General features: G+C 39.8%; 1 protein-coding gene across 4 annotated transcripts in view; it reads left to right on the forward strand.

Annotated features, from left to right (window-relative positions):
• PCDH15 (protocadherin related 15) overlaps positions 1–20,197 on the forward strand; it is a 1,134,710-nt gene that overhangs the window by 319,998 nt on the left and 794,515 nt on the right. For all 4 annotated transcript variants that reach the window (XM_067465706.1, XM_067465711.1, XM_067465710.1 and 1 more), the window contains exon 3: positions 14,181–14,259. The gene's annotated coding sequence lies outside the window, so the exon portion shown is untranslated. The remainder of the gene's footprint in view (positions 1–14,180; positions 14,260–20,197) is intronic.

Below are 20,197 nucleotides of genomic sequence, written 5' to 3' on the forward strand. Positions count from 1 at the left end.
CTATAAAATCCTAAATGGTTCTGATCCAGCGTACCTCTCCAATTGTATCTCCTTCTACATCTCACCTTAGAGTTTAAGGTCTTCTGGGGAGGCCCTGCTCTTGGCCTTGCCTCTGTCACAAACACGCTTGGCGGGGATGAGGGACAGGGCCTTTTCAGTGGTGCCCCCCCCCCCACCTGTGGAATTCGCTCCCTGGTGAAATTAGATTATCAACTCCCTTTACTTTAGAAAGAAGTTAAAAATGTGGATGTGGGACCAGGCCTTCGGGTAATCTTGCTGACAATGACAGTGACAATTGTGACAATCACTCTGGAAATGGACTATGGACATGCTTGATGGAGTCTCTAACTACATAATTCGGCTCAGATAAGGCCACCAGGCTGTTATTGAAACAGAACCCGATTTTAATTAATTAATGTGATTTAATGTTATAAATGTATGTAATTACTGGATTTTATTATGTATTTTATTTTGTGTACATTTGTTGCCAGCTGGTAGAAACACTGAGTGCCCCCCCCCGGGGGGGGGATTGAGAAGGGCAGGGTACAAATATCTAAAATAAATAATAAATAAATTTCCAACAGCTGAGAAAGGTGTAAGGCTAGTGAAGGGGCTTGGCTACCTGTCTGCCTGTGGCAAGCAGGGAAAAAGCAAAGAGACAAGGGGAAGCCAAGCCTGTCCAAACGTATCTCCTTCTACATCCCACCTCAGAGTTTAAAGTCTTCTGGGGAGCCCTTGCTCTCGGGCTCGCCTCTGTCGCAAAAACGCTTGGCGGTGACGAGGGACAAGGCCTTCTCAGTGGTGCCCCCCCCCCCACCTGTGGAATTCACTCCCTGGTGAAATTAGATTATCAACGTCCCTCCTTTCCTTTAGAAAGAAGTTAAAAACGTGGATGTGGGACCAGGCCTTTGGGTAATCTTGCTGACAATAACAGTGACAGTTATGACAATCGCTATGGAAATGGACTATGGACATGCTTGATGGAGTCTCTAACTACATAATTCGGCTCAAATAAGGCCACCAGGCTGTTATTGAAACAGTAACGGATTTTAATCACCTCTCAACAAAAGTTTGCTCTAGGCACTGTCAAGCCATTATATGCTAATCAAGGTGGTCAGTTGAAACTTTCACACCTAGCTCCAGCAGACAAGAGTCCTTTGTCTCACCCTGGTCATTCCACAGATATATAAACCCTTTTTCCTAGTTCCAACAGACCTCACTACCTCTGAGGATGCTTGCCATAGATGCAGGCAAAATGTCAGGAGAGAATGCCTCTAGACCATGGCCATATAGCCCGAAAAAACCTACAACAACCCAGTGATTCCAGCCATGAAAGCCTTCAACAATACATTGATTTTAATTAATTAATGTGATTTAATATTATAAATGTATGTAATTATTGGATTTTATTATGTATTTTATTATGTGTACATTGGAGGCATCGAATTGTTGCCGGCTGGAAGCCACCTGGAGTCTCCCCCCCCCCCCCTTTTCTGGGGTTGAGAAGGGAAGAGTACAAATATCTAAAATAAATAATAAATAAATGTCCAACAGCTGGGAAAGGTGTAAGGCTAGTGAAGGGGCTTGGCTCCTTGTCTGCCTGCGGCAGGCAGGGAAAAAGCAAAGACACAAGGGGAAGCCAAGCCTCTTGAATTCTTCGCCACCCTCATGCTTGTTCAAGGTTGGGGAAGGGATGATGTGGTTTGGTTTCCCCTAACTCATCAGACCTTTCACTGCTTGCCTGACCAATTTGCTTTTCTGCCATAAATGAAAATTTTCAGTATGCTTGTCCTGTTCAACATCTTTATTAATGACTTAGATGAAGGGCTAGAAGGCAGGATCATCAGGTTTGCAGATGGCACCAAATTGGGAGGGTTAGCCAATACTCCAGAGGACAGGAGCAAGTTTCAAAACGATCTTGACAGATTAGAGAGATGGGCCAAAACTAACAAAATGAAGTTCAACAGGGACAAATGCAAGATATTCCACTTAGGCAGAAAAAACGAAATGAAAAGATACAGAATGGGGGATGCCTGGCTTGAGAGCAGTACGTGTGAAAAAGATCTTGGAGTCCTCGTGGACAACAAGTTAAACATGAGCCAACAATGTGATGTGGTGGCAAAAAAAAAAGCCAATGGGATTTTGGCCTGCATCAATAGGAGCATAGTGTTTAGGTCCAGGGAAGTAATGCTACCCCTCTATTCTGCTTTGGTTAAACCACACCTGGAACATTGTGTCCAATATTCCAGGTGTGGTTTAACCAAAGCAGAATAGAGGGGTAGCATTACTTCCCTGGGCACCACAATTCAAGAGAGATATTGACAAGCTGGAATTTGTTCAGAGGAGGGCGACTAAAATGATCAAGGGTCTGGAGAACAAGCCCTATGAGGAACGGCTTAAGGAGCTGGGCATGTTTAGCCTGAAGAAGAGAAGGCTGAGACGAGATATGATAGCCATGTATAAATATGTGAGAGGAAGCCACAGGGAGGAGGGAGCAAGCTTGTTTTCTGCTTCCTTGGAGACTAGGACGCGGAACAATGGCTTCAAACTACAAGAGAGGAGATTCCATCTGAACATGAGGAAGAACTTCCTGACTGTGAGAGCCATTCAGCAGTGGAACTCTCTGCCCTGGAGTGTGGTGGAGGCTCCTTCTTTGGAAGCTTTTAAGCAGAGGCTGGATGGCCATCTGTCAGGGATGATTTGAGTGCAGTGTTCCTGCTTCTTGGCAGGGGGTTGGACTGGATGGCCCATGAGGTCTCTTCCAACTCTTTGATTCTATGATTCTATGAAATTAATGTTTTTGTTCTGTTTCATCAAAGGCTATATATGTCACCTGTTTCAGTCCACTACCTGCTCCCTCCCTTCTTGTCCAAGACAGCCTTATCTGTAAAAAATAAAATACAGGGTTAGTCAAAATGCATAGGCCAATAAGCCATTCAATTGAATGGCTTATTGGCCTATGCATTTTGACTAACCCTGTACATAAAGCCCAGCCCTATTGAGCAGGCATGAATTAACATGGTGCATATCCGAATGTGGCTCTCATTCCATCATTACTTGTGTACGGGGAGGATTTTAAAAAGGGGAGGATTTTTAAAAGGCTGCATAAATAACAAACATGTTTGGGTTTTCTGAAAGATTTGTCAAAATTATCAAAAGAAAGGTCTACATTTATTGTTTTGTTCCTGTTTTCAATGCCTAGTATATAAGATATATATAAACTGATCTGAATTATGCCCAATTTATTTTGTGATCTGAATTTATTTTAGACATCTTAAGTGCTTGAAACCAGATATAAAACAAGCTGTAGATAAAATTATATGTGCACATTTTAGTACATATATTTAATCTTCTGATCATATATTTCATCTTCAGCAATAAAAATGAGGTAACATTAATATGTTTATCCCTCTGGCTAGTATTCTATGCACACTGCATTATCTCAGTGATATATCTTATTTATTTGTAGCTCCCATACGTTCATGTCAAATTATCATAAGTATTTCAATATAGTTGTGAAGATTTTACTGATAGATCTCTAAGCTCCCAAACTAAATACAAGTAGAGTAGGAAAAAATACTATGTTTAAAGTAGAAAATGGATAAGAATAGTACTGTTGAATCTCAGTGCCGAAATATCTCTAATATCTATTTCCAATCGGACACTAGAAATGAGGAGATTACAATGCAATAGTTTAATCTGCAGAGATACTACTGGGTGCAAGAAAGTATCAAGTTTGATGGTTCTGCACCATAGGTTTTATAGTTGACCGGAGTGATTGAAGTAGACATGCACACATACACAAACCAAACCTTTTCCTCCCAGTAATATCCTTCAATTCAACAGCTCTCCATTCCAAAACAATCCTGCTTTTCCAAAACAATTCTCCTGCACTTCCCCTCTTCCCTTGCTTTCTCCTCCCATCTCTTCCAGATTATTCTGATCTTTTCCACCTTCCACACACTTTTCTCCTTACTTACTTACTTAGGCGATCCCTCGTAGTCCGAGGATAATGGTCCTCCAAGGTCGGTGTTCTGTCGGTCGATCCGTCGGTGACTGTGGAGTCCAATTCTTGATCTGCATCTTCTCCCGCAGTGAGGGCATTGGTTTCCAGGTGGAATGCGGTCCCAGTGGGGTTGGCTTGATGCGCCTTCCTCTTGGCACATTTCTCTCTTTCGCCCTCCATTTGTGCCTCTTCAAATTCTACAGCACTGCTGGTCTCAGTTGACCTCCAACTGGAGCGCTCAAGGGCCAGGGCTTCCAAGTTCTCAGTTTTTAAGGTTGGCCTTGAGCCCATCTTTAAATCTCTTTTCCTGCCCTCCAAAATTTTGTTTTCTGTTCTTGAGTTTGGAGTACAGCAACTGCTTTGGGAGACAATGGTCGGGCATCCAGACAACATGGCCAGTCCAGCGGAGTTGATGGTGGAGGACCATCACTTCAATGCTGGTGGTCTTTGCTTCTTCCAGCATGCTGACATTTGTCCGCTTGTCTTCCCAAGAGATTTGCAGGATTTTCTGGATGCAGCACTGATGGAATTGTTCCAGGAGTTGCATGAGACTGTCCACGTCTCGCAAGCGTATAGCAGGGTTGGGAGGACAATAGCTTTATAAACAAGCACCTTGGTATCCCTACAGATATCCCAGTCCTCTAACACTCTCTGCTTCACTCACAGAGCTCAGGCATTGTTGAATTTCAGTGTCAATGTTGACTTTTGTGGACTTTTCTCCTACTGCCTGGCAACACTATCTCTTCCCAATTCCTTCACTCATTTTCACTCCCTTCTCCCGTCTCTTAAATCTATCCTCAAACCTTTCTTCTCATAAAATTCAGACTTTTAAAATCCCAGTCTGTTCAGTAGAATGCACTTAATTACAAATGTGAAATATTCTGCATAGAAACTAGAATTTGGCATATTAGATCAATCATGTTAAATGACATTGTTTTGGAATTGTTTTAATTGCCACAAATAACTAAAATTACTCATTGTTGGCACTATTGGCAATGTACAGAGAATTGCACGGATATTGTCACTATTAACATAGGGACTTGTTTGGATCTTCAACATTGTTATTTTTGTCTTTGGAGGTGCCTTCCTCCAACCAATATTCTTCCCATGTGGACTACAAAACCCATAATTTATTTGTTGCCTATGAATGATAATCACATGTATGATAATTTATATGTATGGCGATTTTTAGGTTTCAAATGCTGCCCTAAAATATGGAAACTCATTTTGCAATGTGTTTATGTTATCTTCCATCTGCACGTCTCTTTTCTTGCCATCTCCATAAAAAATATACACTTCCCTCATTGTACAAATGCCTTTCTAAAGGTTAGAAAGTAATGATATATTTCAGTTAAAGGACACTGATCTGCCACAGGTGAACAGCAGGTGGATAGTGTCATGAATCTGGCAGTGATTCAAAGTGCAGCGTTCTTAATCAGAAATGCTTTGAGAGAACTCAATTATTATTTTTTTGCACAACATAATAACTTCTTGACTTCCAAATCAAGATGTTTTGTCTGATAAGATCCATAGCAGAGCACATGCTTTTCTTTTTTATATCCATCTTAATTTAGGACCCATCCAGACAGGCCCAAAACAAGAACCTGTCTCGGTTTAACTGGAGACATCCAAACAATGCCATTGGTAAAAACCGAATGAATTCAGAACAAATCAAGGTTCCGAATTAATTCAAACACATGGTAAGATCCAGATCTTATGGTAAGGTTAAGGTCTTACGAGGTGTAGGCCCTGTGTGGATTGGGTCCAACCGACACAGTCATCCTCAGGCCCAATCTACACAGTTTGGGGGAGGGCACTCACCTCTTCCCCAAATCCCAAATTTACCCATTTAAAGTAAAGAAAACTTACCCGGTCACCATTATGTTCCCTCTTGTTCCCTCCTGGCATGAGGAAATGATATGTCAGAAGATGGGAGATTGAGAAGGGATTTTCCTCCCCATTCCCATCTTCTGGCACGTCATTTCCTTAAACCCTGCTGGTGCAAGGAGGAACATTATGGCAACTAGGTAAGTTTTCTTCACTTTTAGCGGGTAAATTTGGGGGGCTTTGGAGTAGCTTCATGCCATTCCAATTGTTATCAGGATGGCATGTAACCACTTTTTCCTAGGAAAGTCCTGAGTTTGTGGCTGTGTGGAAACTCAAATCTGAGCCAAAGCAGGTTTCTAAAATGGAGAAAATATGTCTCCACTGAAACTTTATCCCCTATCCTTGTTTCCACAATAAGCTAAAATGTTCAAAATCCAGTGGTCAGAGGGACAAAATGTGAGGTGAAATCTTCTGAACAGACAGAAAAACAAATACCACAATTCAAAGTGCTGGTCTTGGCCTATAAAGCCCTATACGGTTCTGGCCCAACTTACTTATCCCTCTACTTACTGTTCTGGCCCCAACTTACTTATCCCACCTTGGAATTTAAGACCTACTGGGGAGGACCTGCTCTCGGTCCTACTGGCCTCGCAAGCGCGTCTGGTGGGGACGAGGGACAGAGCCTTCTCAGTGGTAACCTCCCGTTTGTGGAATTCCCTCCCCAGCAAGATTAGATCAGCGTCCTCCCTCCTTTCCTTTAGGAAAAAACTAAAATCATGGTTTTGGAACAAGGCTTTCGGCAAGTGAGCACAGCAGCACCAGGGACCTTGAACTGGACCATTCAACTGTTATGATAATTGGAAACGGCTATGTGATGTGATTATTTAACTAATGTTATTATTTTAAAAAATTTATATATTCATGGTTTTATATTGTTGTTTATTGATATTGTTGGCATTGAATTGTTGCCTATGTTAGCCGCCCTGAGTCCCCTCGCCCCTGGGGTGAGAAGGGAGGGGTAGAAATGCTGTGAATAATAAATAAATAAATAATCCCTTCGCTATGTTACACAAAACTGAAAGATATACATTTTTGGTTGGAGTTACCCTTAAAAATGTGCCTGTTCCAGCCTACATACAAATTCAACTTAAGAGCCAACCTACAGAACCTATTTTATTTGTAACTTGGGGATTGCCTGTACTTTACATCTAAAGTGAATGACAAATGACAGAGAGGCAGTTACTCATCTTCCCTATTGACACCACCTGATTCAATAGGAAAGAATACAATGAAGTATGCGGAGGTGCAAGCATTCTGTTACATTTACCAGAGATTTTGAGAGTAGATATTACAGAGTGAATCTTTGTGGAAAGAGACTGCTAATTAACTGAGTACTGTATAAACAACTGTTTGGAACCTCTGCATTAATTTCAGTCCCAACTAACTGCAAAAAGATATTGCCTCAGCAGAGCTAATGGACTCTAATATTTTATTTATTAATGAGAATTGTGCCTTGCTTTTGAAACAAATATTTTAATCTTGAAAAAAACCTCGCTAGGAGGACGCTAGTAAATATCTACAATCCCAAAGATTATCAATAATTGCAACATTAGTATAATATGCCCACTATGTACGCACTTGACAAATGTTCTTAAGGATACTTATTCCATTATACATATGATATAAACATGGCCATTTATATGTATTTGGTAAATGAATAAGAAATAAACTCACAAAGAACAGATGAGTGCTACAGCTGGTTGCAAAGTCCATTGTTGCATCAAACAAACACCTTTCGTTTGAACAGAAAAACACAATTTAGCTAAATGGGCCAGATCAGAGTGAGATTATAGACTGCTGGGGAGGCAAGCATTCATCAGTGCAACACAATATGTTCCTCTCATAACATACCAGCCCAATTATATTTCGAAAGGCAGTCAAGGGTATTTGAAGACTTCCCTGATTTGACATCTTCCTTGAGTCTTAATTGAGAAAGCAATAGAAATGGAGCTAATGTTGGGAAGTGGTGCATAAAGTAATTGTGATTATGAAATTTCAACACACAGTCCCACTCTATGTATCATCCCCTCCATCTTATTATCTATCACTGTAGTAACATAATCTCCCAGTGTAAATGTGTGTTCTAGAGCATAAGTTGCATTTAATGCAACATTTATTCAGAAGTACTTGGACATTTATTCAAGTATGTTCATTCACTACATGTTTGTTCAGACGTCCTTCTGCATAAACATTGTTTAGGATTACATTGCAATACTATTCATAGGTGGTCTCTTCTGTAAAAGTTCATTTCTGAAGTAACAAGTAGTAAGTGATGTAAGTGATGTAAGGATCAATGCAGCAGGGAGGGAGCCAAACCACCTGGCCAAATTGTGTAGTTACAGCCAGGGTGGATCAGCTGCAGGGGGAATAAAGGAACCAAAGTATTATTTCTTTATTTATTTATTTACAGTATATATTCCACCCTTCCCACCCTGCAGGGGACTCAGGGTGGATTACAATGTACATATACATGGCAAACATTCAATGCCATAAACACACAACATATATAGACAGACACTCAGAGGCTATTTAACATTTTCATGAGGGTATTCTGGCCACCAGAGGAGCTGTTGCTTCACCATCCATTTGTAACACTGATGAAGTACTTCCTCATTCCCTGCATACTTGCTGGAAATTTTTATGGCCTCGTAAATTAGTTAAATTAGCCTCCCCACATAAGTGGTACTTAAATTTCCTACTTGACAGATGCAACTGTCTTTCAGGCTGCAAAGGTTGAAAACAAACTACACAAATTGGTCGGAACCTCACTCCGACCTGTGCCGGCTTCGAACTCATGACCTTTCAGTCAGTAGTGATCTTTGAAAAAAAAAAATTAAACATTTTAAACATCAACACAAGGAAAGAGGGAGAACATTTCAAAAGAGGATAGAAAAGTAGAAAACCCTATCACCACCCAAAAGAAAAAATTAAAAATTAAAAACCCAGAAAAAAAATTGTATCTCATCCAAGTCCTCAGTAGAGAGGCTCGCACAAAATGATTTCCAAAGTTTTTTTCTTTAGTTTCTCTATCATACCAAACGTAGGCATGCCAGCCTACTCTCAAATCATGATCTTCTAGATTGTACTAGTAGTGATCTTAATGCAGCTGACTCCCAGCCAGCTGCGCCACAGTCCAAAGTACAACTCCTTTCTGTGGGTTGTTGGAGCTAGGTCATTGGAGGTGGTTGCTTGAGTTGGATTGTTGGAGAGGTGCTTTTGGGGGAGTTTGCTGGAAGGAGTTTGCTTAAAGGAGTTACACAAACATTTGGACTCTGTATGTATATATGTTCTTTTATATAAACTCTGCAAAAGATAAACGACTTCGTCCAAGGCAAAAGGCTTCTGTTTGTGAGTGACTATATTCAACTTCATTGCGACATCTTCATGGTTGTTTGAAATCAGAATAAAAGCTACCTGTGGTGCAGATATTAACTTTCTTCTATCCTGGTATAGGTTGAAGTCAAATTTCAGTTTCCAGTTCTATCCTGGTATAGGTTGAAGTCAAATTTCAGTTTCCAGTTCTATCCTGGTATAGGTTGAAGTCAAATTTCAGTTGCCAGAGTGAAATCAATGGGACTTGTTATTTTGTGTCTTCAAATCATTTCCAACTTTGGTGACCCCAAGGCAAACATCAAGATTTATTCAGATATTTCCTTTGCTTTCCCCTGAAGCTAAGAGAATATTATTTGCCCAAGGTTACCCAGTAGGTTTCTATGACTGAGTTGGGATTTCAATCTACTCAAAATCTTTCAATCCACTTCACTACAGATGATCTCTTAATTGGGCTTATATTAGTTTTAACTAACAGCTCCTATTCATTTTAATGGGTCTGCTTTATTTGGGACATTGATACAGAAACAAGGGGATATTTCAATTTCTCATATTCATATTTTAGCACGTAGGTCAATTACATAATGTACTTTCAGTAATACCTAATATATGAAACCATCATTAAGTTAATTAGTAGATAGATGTGTTATAAATGCAGCTTGAATCTACAGTACAAACAAATATTGCTTTCATAGTTATTTAATTGGAATTGTTTTCCCCGGAGAATCTAAGAGTGGAAATTTTGTGGGGCTGATATGGTGTTCAATTAGAACACTTTCATTCATTCACTTCCCACTGGATTCCCTTTGCAATAAGAAAAAAAAACCCATTACATTTATTTAAATGTGCATTGAAGATATAACAGTAGTATTTATGCACTGCTTGGTTCTCCTTTAGATTGATGAAATAGCTAGCAGTACTGAATCTTAAGGAGAGCACTTTAGAAAGGACAAGAGCTCTTAAAACAGAAATAGGAAAATGTGTTTGGAGAATTTTACAGCTGATTAGCAGAATCTGCCATGTAGCCTGCCACGCAGACTATTCCCATACCTATTTCCTTTTCAGGTAGAAAAGGCTTTGGGATTTCTCACATTATTCAATATATACATTATTTAGATAGATAGACAGACAGACTTACATGCACACACACACACACACACCTATTTATGTTCAATCTCTCTGAATCTTACAATAAAAGCAGTTTAAATCTTTTTAAACTAGAACAACACTTTTAAAAATAAAATAAATGGTCAAAAACATATTGAAGAAATGAAATGAAATTAAAGCCATGTTAATATACAGATTTGGATAAAATCGTAAGATCAAAAATGCTTTTATTAAAAGTTAATAGTTTACTTGGTGTGGGTATAAGATGAATGCCAGCCTCAAAGAGGAAAACATTTGTAAATTAGGTGGAATGGCAAAGGTTCTCTCCTGACCTCACAGTGTGTTGTTTCCAATTGTGAGACAGAGTCCATTTCAGTGGATCTGAATTCCTAGGCAGACATATATAGGGAGAGATGTTACTTTAAATATTCTCAAACTATTTAAGACTCAAATATCAGCACCAGCCCTCGAAATTCAAACAGGAAACACACCGACAACCAGTGTGATGTATGTTCTGTAAGATGTTTGAGTTAGCTATGAGGGCTGAATGAAAAGTAATGTTTCCATCTTCGTAACTTCTCAACAGGTGGCAGTACTGGTATGCGGCAGGTACTGGCTTGTTCAGTAGACTCTCCATTACAGTTCCATTTTGGCAGGAAGCCTTAGCATTGAATGGTTGTGTTGTTAAAGTGCGAAGTATGGAACCCTGCGCAGACGGTCAGTCAATGCAACTTAAGCAGAAGGTGTCACCCCAAAGGAGATTCATCAGAAAATGCAAGCTGTTTATGATTATTGTGGTGATGTGAGTACTGTGTGTCATTGGGCGAGTAAGTTTAAAGATGTTGAAGTGAGAACATCTGACTTGCATGACAAACAAAGAGTTGGATGTCTTGTGACAGCAACCACTGAGTTTCACAAGCAAAAGGTTGACAGATTAATTCAGGATGATCGTTGTATCACTCAGAGAGAAATTTCAAGCACAATCGACATTTCACAAAAATGTGTGGGTCACATTATTGCTTTGCTTGGGTATCGGAAGATCTGTGCACGATGATACTGACACCTGAAATGAAACAGACTCGAAATTTGCCAGGAACTCCTCTCGTGTTACGAGAATGAAGGTGATGCCTTTCTCCATTCAATTGTGAAAGGAGACGAAATGTGGGTACGCCATTACGACCTGGAGACAAGCATCAGTCTATGGAATATTGACACAAAGACTCGCCCCAGAAAAAGAAATTCAAGACACAGCCCTCAGCTGAAAAAAACATGGCAACAGTGTTCTGGGATGCAGATGGTATTATCCATGTTGATTTCCTTGAACATGGAACAAAAATACATTCAGAGCATTACATCACAACACTGTGAAATGATAGCTAACAAGAATCTGAAAGGAAAAGGGAATTGTTTTCCTGCAGCATGACAATGCCAGACCACACACTACACATGCCACCACAGCAGAACTTCAGATACTGGATCTCACCACCGTATGGCATCCTCCATACAGTCCAGATTTAGCACCGTCTGACTTCCATCTGTTCCTGATAATGAAAGATAATCTGCAGGGACATCATTATGCTTCTGATGAAGACGTTGAGAGAACTGTGAGATGCTGGTTGCAGAAAGAGAGTGTCGACTTCTTCCGTGATGACTTCAGAAAACTTGTTCATCGGCAGAAATGTATCCAATTGTCTGGTGATTATGTGGAAATGTGAATAGAGGTAGTTAAAGAGCACATTCTAAGGATTATTTCTGCATTTGATTTATTAAAATATTCTCATCCAAACCCAAGTAACGAAGGTGGAGGCATTACTTTTCATTCAACCCTCGTAGTTGACTATAGCTGTTTGCACTAGGTGAAGTTTCAAAACCATTATCAAAACCTAATGCAGACAGTTTCATTTAGGTTGCATTACACTAGTCTGGGAAGTTACATGAATGATTGCGGTCAGGTTATCTGTATTCAGGAAAGGCCATCGTTGCCAGATGAGAGAAAGCTGGACAGAAGCACTCTGAACCGTAGATGGCACTTGAGTCTCTAATGACAGAGATGGAATTTGGAGTGCTCTCAAATTATGAACCTGAATACACACATACACATAAATTCTCCTTGTCTTATTAAAATGTGTTGCTGCTAGCTTTTGCTTTTTCTGCTTCTCAGAAATTCACAGGGGGGTGGTGACTCCAGTGTCATAGGAATGTGGAATTTACTGAGGCTTTTAAAGGATCTAGTTAATATACCAAACCTACTTTGATTATAGAGTTCACCACCTTGACTGGCTCCTTGAAGGTATGAACCAAAATCTAGAGCAGATTCACTGTTTACTGTCATGGAAGTCACCCAAAGTCACTACACATGACCCAGGAGCTACTACTGAATCAGCCTTCTGGCATAGGACTGATTTCTGGGAAAAGTCATTGTATAATTTTTCCATTTAGTAAAATTGATAAATTATGAATGTGGCTAGGGAAAACTACATTTTTAAAGGAAGTAGTGAAATGGGTTGTTGTAGGTTTTTTCGGGCTATATGGCCATGTTCTAGAGGCATTCTCTCCTGACGTTTCGCCTGCATCTATGGCAAGCATTCTCAGAGGTAGTGAGGTCTGTTGGAACTAGGAAAAAGGTTTATGTATCTGTGGAATAACCAGGGTGAGACAAAGGACTCTTGTCTGCTGGAGCTAGGTGTGAATGTTTCAACTGACCACTTTGATTAGCATATAATGGCCTGACATTTCCTAGAGCAAACTTTTTTGAGAGGTGATTAGATGTCCTTGTTTGTTTCCTCTCTGTTGTTGTGCTGTTGTAATTTTAGGGTTTTTTAATACTGGTAGCCAGATTTTGTTCATTTTCATGGTTTCCTCCTTTCTGTTGAAATTGTCCACATGCTTGTGTATTTCAATGGCTTCTCTGTGTAGTCTGACATGGTGGTTGTGAGAGTGGTCCAACATTTCTGTGTTCTCAAATAATATGCTGTGTCCAGGTTGGTTCATCAGGTGCTCTGCTATGGCTGATTTCTCTGGTTGAAGTAGTCTGCAGTGCCTTTCATGTTCCTTGATTCATGTTTGGGCGCTGCGTTTGGTGGTCCCTATGTAGACTTGTCCACAGCTGCATGGCATCCATAGTGAAATAATCACATGTTTCTAGTAAGCTAACTATCTGGAATGAGCAGTTAGAAGTGACAATGTGAGATATTCAAATAACTGTTGAACAATATGATACATACAAAGCTTGAAAAATTGATTCACCAAATGAATGCATACGTACACACACTTCAGTTTGATCTTGTCATATTTTAATACTGTTAGTTGGTTTCTTGATGAGCAATGCTATACATGCATTGTGTAAATAACATTTAGGAAAGAGCCTATGTAAATTTGTTTCCAGACAATGTTATGCTTTAATTCCCCATTTAATATGGAATGTTTATGCACCAATATTTTTTCTGTAAAAAAAAGTCCATATTTATTAGAGTTGTCAAATAGTCTTGTAATACTTTGTACATGGTGAGGCGAAACTCTACCTGTTTAAAAAAATCCCTGCATTTGTAGTTCTACTGGATTACATCTTTATATCAATGTTTGTGCAAAAAAAGGTGAGGCAAATTGTTTCAAAGTCCCTTTTGAAAGTTATATGCACAACTGAAACAAATAGGACTTCATACTTGTGCTAATAATACTTAAAATGTATGAATGCTAACACTGCAAAAAATTTATTAGTGCAAGTTATATGTTTGGATACAGGCCTATAAAAGCAACTTGTTTTTAAATAAAATTAAAATATGGTAACATCTTGCTTCTATCTTTAATTACACAAATACTAACTTCCTTTCTTGCTTACTTAAACCACCAGCTTTGGAAGAATGGAAGAAAAACTACAGAATGCCATCTCATCATGAATCTCATCCTGGCACCATGACTCCAGATCTCTGGTGAGAAACGTTTCAAAAGCTATTCTTCCATTTGTTTGAATATAACATGTGTTCGTGAAATATCCTAACATGCTGAAGGCTAAACAGGGCCAATCACATTTTATTTACAGGTCTGTCCTGCTCTCTTTGAAAGTAATAAAGGAATGTGTATCTAACCACCTCATCATACCTTCAGCAGCTGCCAGGTGTCGGGAAGCTGCCACCAAATGTCCTGCTTTGCCAGGCGCATCCAGCATCTTTTCACACAGAGGGAAGCATGGTCCAGGTTGCTTCCCCCATTGATGGAATGGTAACACGGGAAGTGTCCTGCTTTGCCAGGGTGGTGGTGGCATCCTGTTTCCACCCTCTTTCACCCATGAAGATGGCCCAACATTGGGTGATTGGAGCCGGTCGGCACCTTGGGTGACCGAGGCTAGATTGGTGTTTGCCACCGAATCTAGCCCTGTATGTTGAAATTGTTATTCTTATTCCTTTCAGAATCTGAAGCTCAATTTCCCCCTTGTTTTTTTCACGTTATGTCTTATGGTCTATCATTTGAAGTACTTTTTTTGTTTACAAGTTTTTAAATTCATTTTCACAATTTTATGACATAAAGGAAGGGGGAAAGGAAGGGGAAGAGGAAGTGTGGGAGATAGTAGAAAAATATGATAGGTTGGTGATGGAGTTTTGTTAGTAAATTAATTCTATACATAAGTCTATTGTAGTGAAGGGGGATTATTATACATATTCTTCAACATATATACAGTAGTTCCATCTACAGTATTTTCTATTCCAAAAGCAAATGGATTCTTATCATCTGCCGTTCATGTTGATCTTTCTGTCCTCTTATATTATCCCATATTTTTCTTATCTTCTTCTCTGAGCTGTATAATAAGTATTTCCTCTGCTTTATCAGTTTATTTAAACATACTTTCTTTCCCCCCTAGTTTTAATAATATCCATCCATTTGCATACGTCAGAATCAGTTATAATACATTCATAATGCACATGTATTGGAGCCCCTGGTCGTGCAGCAGGTTAAACCACTGAGCTGCTGAACTTGCTGACCAAAAGATCAGCAGTTTGAATCTGTGGAGTGGGATAAGCTCCTGCTGTTAGGCCCAGCTTCTGCCAACCTAGCAGTTTGAAAACATGCAAATGTGAGTAGATCAATAGGCACCACTCCGACAGAAAGGTAATGGTGCTCCATGCAGTCATTTATTTATTTATTTATTTATTTACAGTATTTGTATACCGCTTTTCTCACCCCGAGGGGGACTCAAAGCAGTTTACACAAGCAATGGCAAAATTCAATGCCAGTACATGCTGGTCACATGACCTTGGAGGCACCTATGGACAACGTCGGCTCTTTGGCTTAGAAATGGAGATAAGCACCAACCCCCCAGAGTCAGATATGACTGGACTTAATGTCAAGGGGAAACCCTTACCTTTTAATACAAATGTAAATACTTATTTTATTAGTTTATCTTCTATTCAGGTTCTGTATATATGTCTTCTCATATCACCCACACCTTTGAAATGATATATGCATTATTATGCTATAAATTAATCCAACAATTACCTTCATTTTTTTGTGTTTTATAATACAGAATACTATCATATATTATTCATTATTATTTTTAGTCCACAAATCCTGTTATGATCATCATCTCATGATTACAAAGTCCGAAAAAAGTTTCCACTCTTCTTGCTGTTTTTTTAAGTTGGTTTGATGCAAATTAAAGTTCATTTATCTATTTGGGGCACTTTTGTTAGGTCCCTCCACACAGGTGAAAAATGTGGCTTGAACCAGCACAAAAATCCCAGTTCATCCCCACATCTTGAGTTTTTGTGGGTGCAAAACCCCACCTCATTGGCAAGGGACAGGCCAGACATGCCAGCTGTGCTGACACCAGTTCAGCACAGCTGGCTATGGGGAGTGTCTTCCTGCCCTGCCTTCCCATCACCCTCCTAAAATGTTGCAGGAGCCCCCCTCCTTCCCTTTCCAAAGCTTCATCCCATCATCACTTAGGGCAATTCAGGGAACAGAAAGACTCTTGCAACAATAAGAAGGCTTTTGCTTCATTTTAGGGGGGAAATGGAGAGCATGGAGGCATCCCAGATGTCCCCAGGCTTCCTGAGCCCAGGGAACTCAGCATAGCTCTAAGGACACCAGCAAAGATTGTGGAAGGTAATCCCAGGTTGATACTCTCACTGCCTTGGCACTTACAAAGATTCAGGTCTTCAAGGAAAATCTGAATCTTTGTAAATGTTTCACAGTGTAGATGAGACCGCAGTAGCCTAGCTCTCTTCCAATATGTAAAGGAACATGCTTGAAAGGAAGGGGTGCAAGGAGGTTGTTGTTGTTGTTCATTCGTTCAGTCGCTTCCAACTCTTTGTGACCTTATGGACCAGCCCACGCCAGAACTCCCTGTCAGCCATCACCACCCCCAACTCCTTCAAGGTCAAGCAGTCACTTCAAGGATACCATCCGTCTTGCCCTTGGTCGGCCCCTCTTCCTTTTTCCTTCCATTTTCCCCAGCATAATTATCTTCTCTAAGCTTTCCTGTTTTCTCTTTATCTGGCCAAAATACTTCATCTTGGCCTCTAATATCCTTCCCTCCAATGAGTCGGGCTTTATTTCCTGAAGAATGGACTGGTTAGATCTTCTCGTGGTCCAAAGCACTCTCAGAACTTTCCTCCAACACCACAGCATTCCAGTTATTTAAAGTGGGGAAAGGCATTCATTTTACTTGGAAAGACTTGTACAGTCTGTCATTTCAACTGGAAAATGAACATCCTCCTCTTCTTTCTGCTTTAGATTTCTCTGAAGCATAGGAAGAAATTCAGGAGTCACTTAGGCTTCCTCTCTCAATGTCTCTTTCGCGAAAAGATTGAAGGGCTTCTATTGAGCTTTTGCTACTTCCTTTGAATGCATGAAGAGGCTAAGATGAATCAAGAGGCCATCAAACTTAAAGTTTCAGTTAGCTCATTGATTCTAGCTTTCATTTCTAGTTAATGCTGTAAGATTATCTTTTTTGCTATACAGAGTTTCTGTTCCATACAAATGGTAGAAAGAGGCAAGAATATTTTTCCTGTTGCTAAGAGGGCTGCTGGAAGGTAATGTGGTAGTGCTGAAGGCACAATTGGCACTTTCCATTTTTAGACTTAACCCAACATATGTTCAATTACTGGAATGGGAATTCTAATGTGCTCGTTTCTCGTGTGCTTAAATTGCCTTTAGGTAATTTATTAAAGGACAATTTCCTGTGCATAGTCCACTTGAATGCCTATTGCTAGGATCTGCCTAGTATTTATCACACTTGTGAGGGCCAGTTTCAGCTCTTAACCAGCTGTTCCTCATCATAAGTTATTTACTGGTATTATGCTTAAGTCCACATTACATAAGTAGTAGAGGGGTTTTGGTTTTAAACATTATCTTGCTTCTTAAGACAGTTGATTCTCATTTGGAAAGGGGTAGCTTTAATCCAGTGGTTCTCAACCTGTAGGTCCCCAGGTGTTTTGGCCTACAATTCCAAGCTGGTTTAACAGTTGTTAGGATTTCTGGGAGTAGAAGCCTAAAATATTTGGTGACCCACAAGCTGACAATCACTGTTATAACCAAATGGCCATAGCCAGAGGCGGCCCTAGGTAATTTTCAATGGTAAGCTAACAGTATGTTGACGCCCCCCCTCCAACCAATCACTGATATAAATTTTCTGTTCATCATGGGAGTTCTGTGTGCCATATTTGGTTCAATTCCATCATTAGTGGAGTTCAGAATGCTCTTTGATTGTAGGTGAACTATACATCCCAGTAACTACAACTCGCATATGTCAAGGTCTATTTTCCCCCAAGAGCGCCTCAAGACCACCCCTGGGCAAAATCAACTATACTGCAAATGCTTACTTTGCGTAATGGGTTGAACCACCCCTGGCCATAGCAATACTTTCTTTCTCTTCTATCTTGAACATTGGGATTTTTTTTGAAGTTGTTCTGTTATTACTACAGAGTTTATGAAGCAATTTGTTACCATTCCTTGTTACCATGATGAAAGAAAGCAACAGGTAGTTTCTAAAGTAACTAATTATTTGCCTTGCTCAACACTTTCCTGTTTGGAGAAGAAAAGTCCTAAGACAGATAAGAAAATGGGATATTATTGGGGTTTTTATAGGGTGTTTTGCACAATGGCAACTGAAAAGAAGCAAGGGAGGGGAGGGATGATTTATTGTTGCCACCAATTTGAAAGGAACCAGTATTCAGGAGATTTTACCCCAGTTCCCAATTTTAAAAAGAACTGGCCGATTTGCAATGGAGGTTGCCGATTAGGAACCAAATTTACCATCAAGTTGAAAGGGAGGCTGTTCAATTGCACCTCCTCCTTTATTAAGAAAGTAATAACTTAGTAGTAATTACACTGTATATACTGTAGCGTGACTGGAGAGAAGAATGTAGATTTATTTGGTTACTTTTCCCTGCGTTTCTGCCACCATGTGAGGTAAGTTGTAATATTGTGAGAACTTTGGACACAGAATAGACAGAGCTGAGGCAATCTTCAAATAAAAGTTAACAATTTTATTAAGTACACAGTGTGTGGTTGCAAGACGTAACTTTTCCTTGTTGCACTTGGAATAATACTTGTAACTTTAACAGTTTATTCTTTCAAGTAACACAGTATCTTTCTGACGTAGAGCACTTGTTTCAGACAAAGTTTCAATACAGGGATGTTTCCCTTATTTGATCCTCCCTAGATCAAATACTAAGTAAACTGTTATTTAGCCTCTCCTTAGACTAAAAGAATACCAGCTCTGTTTCACCATTCGGCTGCACTAGCCTGAGAAACTCCCAGTAGCCAAACCCAGCTTTTCAAAGCCACAAAGCTTTGCTTCACAAGTCACTCCGCCACCTTTCCTTTCCTTCTCTCCCAACTACTAACTCCTAACTCCTCTGAACCTAACTCCTGACTCCTCTGAACCTAAACCCAGACTGCTCACTCCTCTAAACCTAAACCATAACTGATTTTTAACTGTCGTTTTTCAAACTCTTCCCTCTAAGCTCCTCCCACTTCCCTCTCTCCTGCATCGGTCTCCATGGCAACGCACATGGAGGACTCCTCTGACTTAGGCCCTTCCAGCATTACTGCAGCCAATCTAAACACAAATACAGTTAAAATCATACAATTTATAATCAACTCCTGTACAGCAACTAATAGTAAATTTATTCTGTAAAAGTATAGCTTTAGATAAACAAAATAACTATCTGTGCACAAGACCGAGGGCCCTTCTACGCAGCCCTAAAACTGGGGCTAAAAATGGATTAGTCTGAGGTGTCCAGATGGCATTTCAGGCTAATCCATTTCAACCTGGAGTAAACTGAATTTACTCAGCTTAATTCAGATTTTAAAAACACCTCTAAAGATTTGGATCTTATATATAATCTTTATTGAAAATTTTCCATAAAAACACAATAGTCAAAGAAAAGAGAAAGAATGTTAAGGAAAAGAAAAGAGAAAAAAGAAAAAAAGAAAAAAAAGGAAAAAAATTAGAAAAGAAAGAAAAATGTATGAGCTTGTTGACTTCCTGGATATCTTCTATGTGGCTTCTTCCTTTTACTCCCCCAAAACTTACCCAAGGGGCCAGTCAGCTCTGCAATCATGTCAGAATAATGCTTTAGGGGGAGGAGGGGAAATTTTTATTTGACCCAGGATGGCATCTAGCCAGCCCCGAGGGAAAGTTCGGGTTTGAAGTTGGAATGGGGACAAAGTGCCAAGAGGAATCAGGATTTTATATTCTGATTCTTCTTGGGACTTTTATATGTCTGAAAAGGCCCTGAGGCAAAGAAGACCCCAAAGATTTGCAGAGGTTAAAAAGGTGATTTTTGATCTATTTTGAAAAAGCACATAAGCTAAGTCAAAACCTTGCGTCTAACAGCAACCAGACGCAGAGCCTTTACAGCAGTG

The sequence above is a fragment of the Anolis sagrei genome, chromosome 3 (assembly GCF_037176765.1).
Source record: "Anolis sagrei isolate rAnoSag1 chromosome 3, rAnoSag1.mat, whole genome shotgun sequence".
NCBI lineage: Eukaryota > Metazoa > Chordata > Lepidosauria > Squamata > Dactyloidae > Anolis > Anolis sagrei.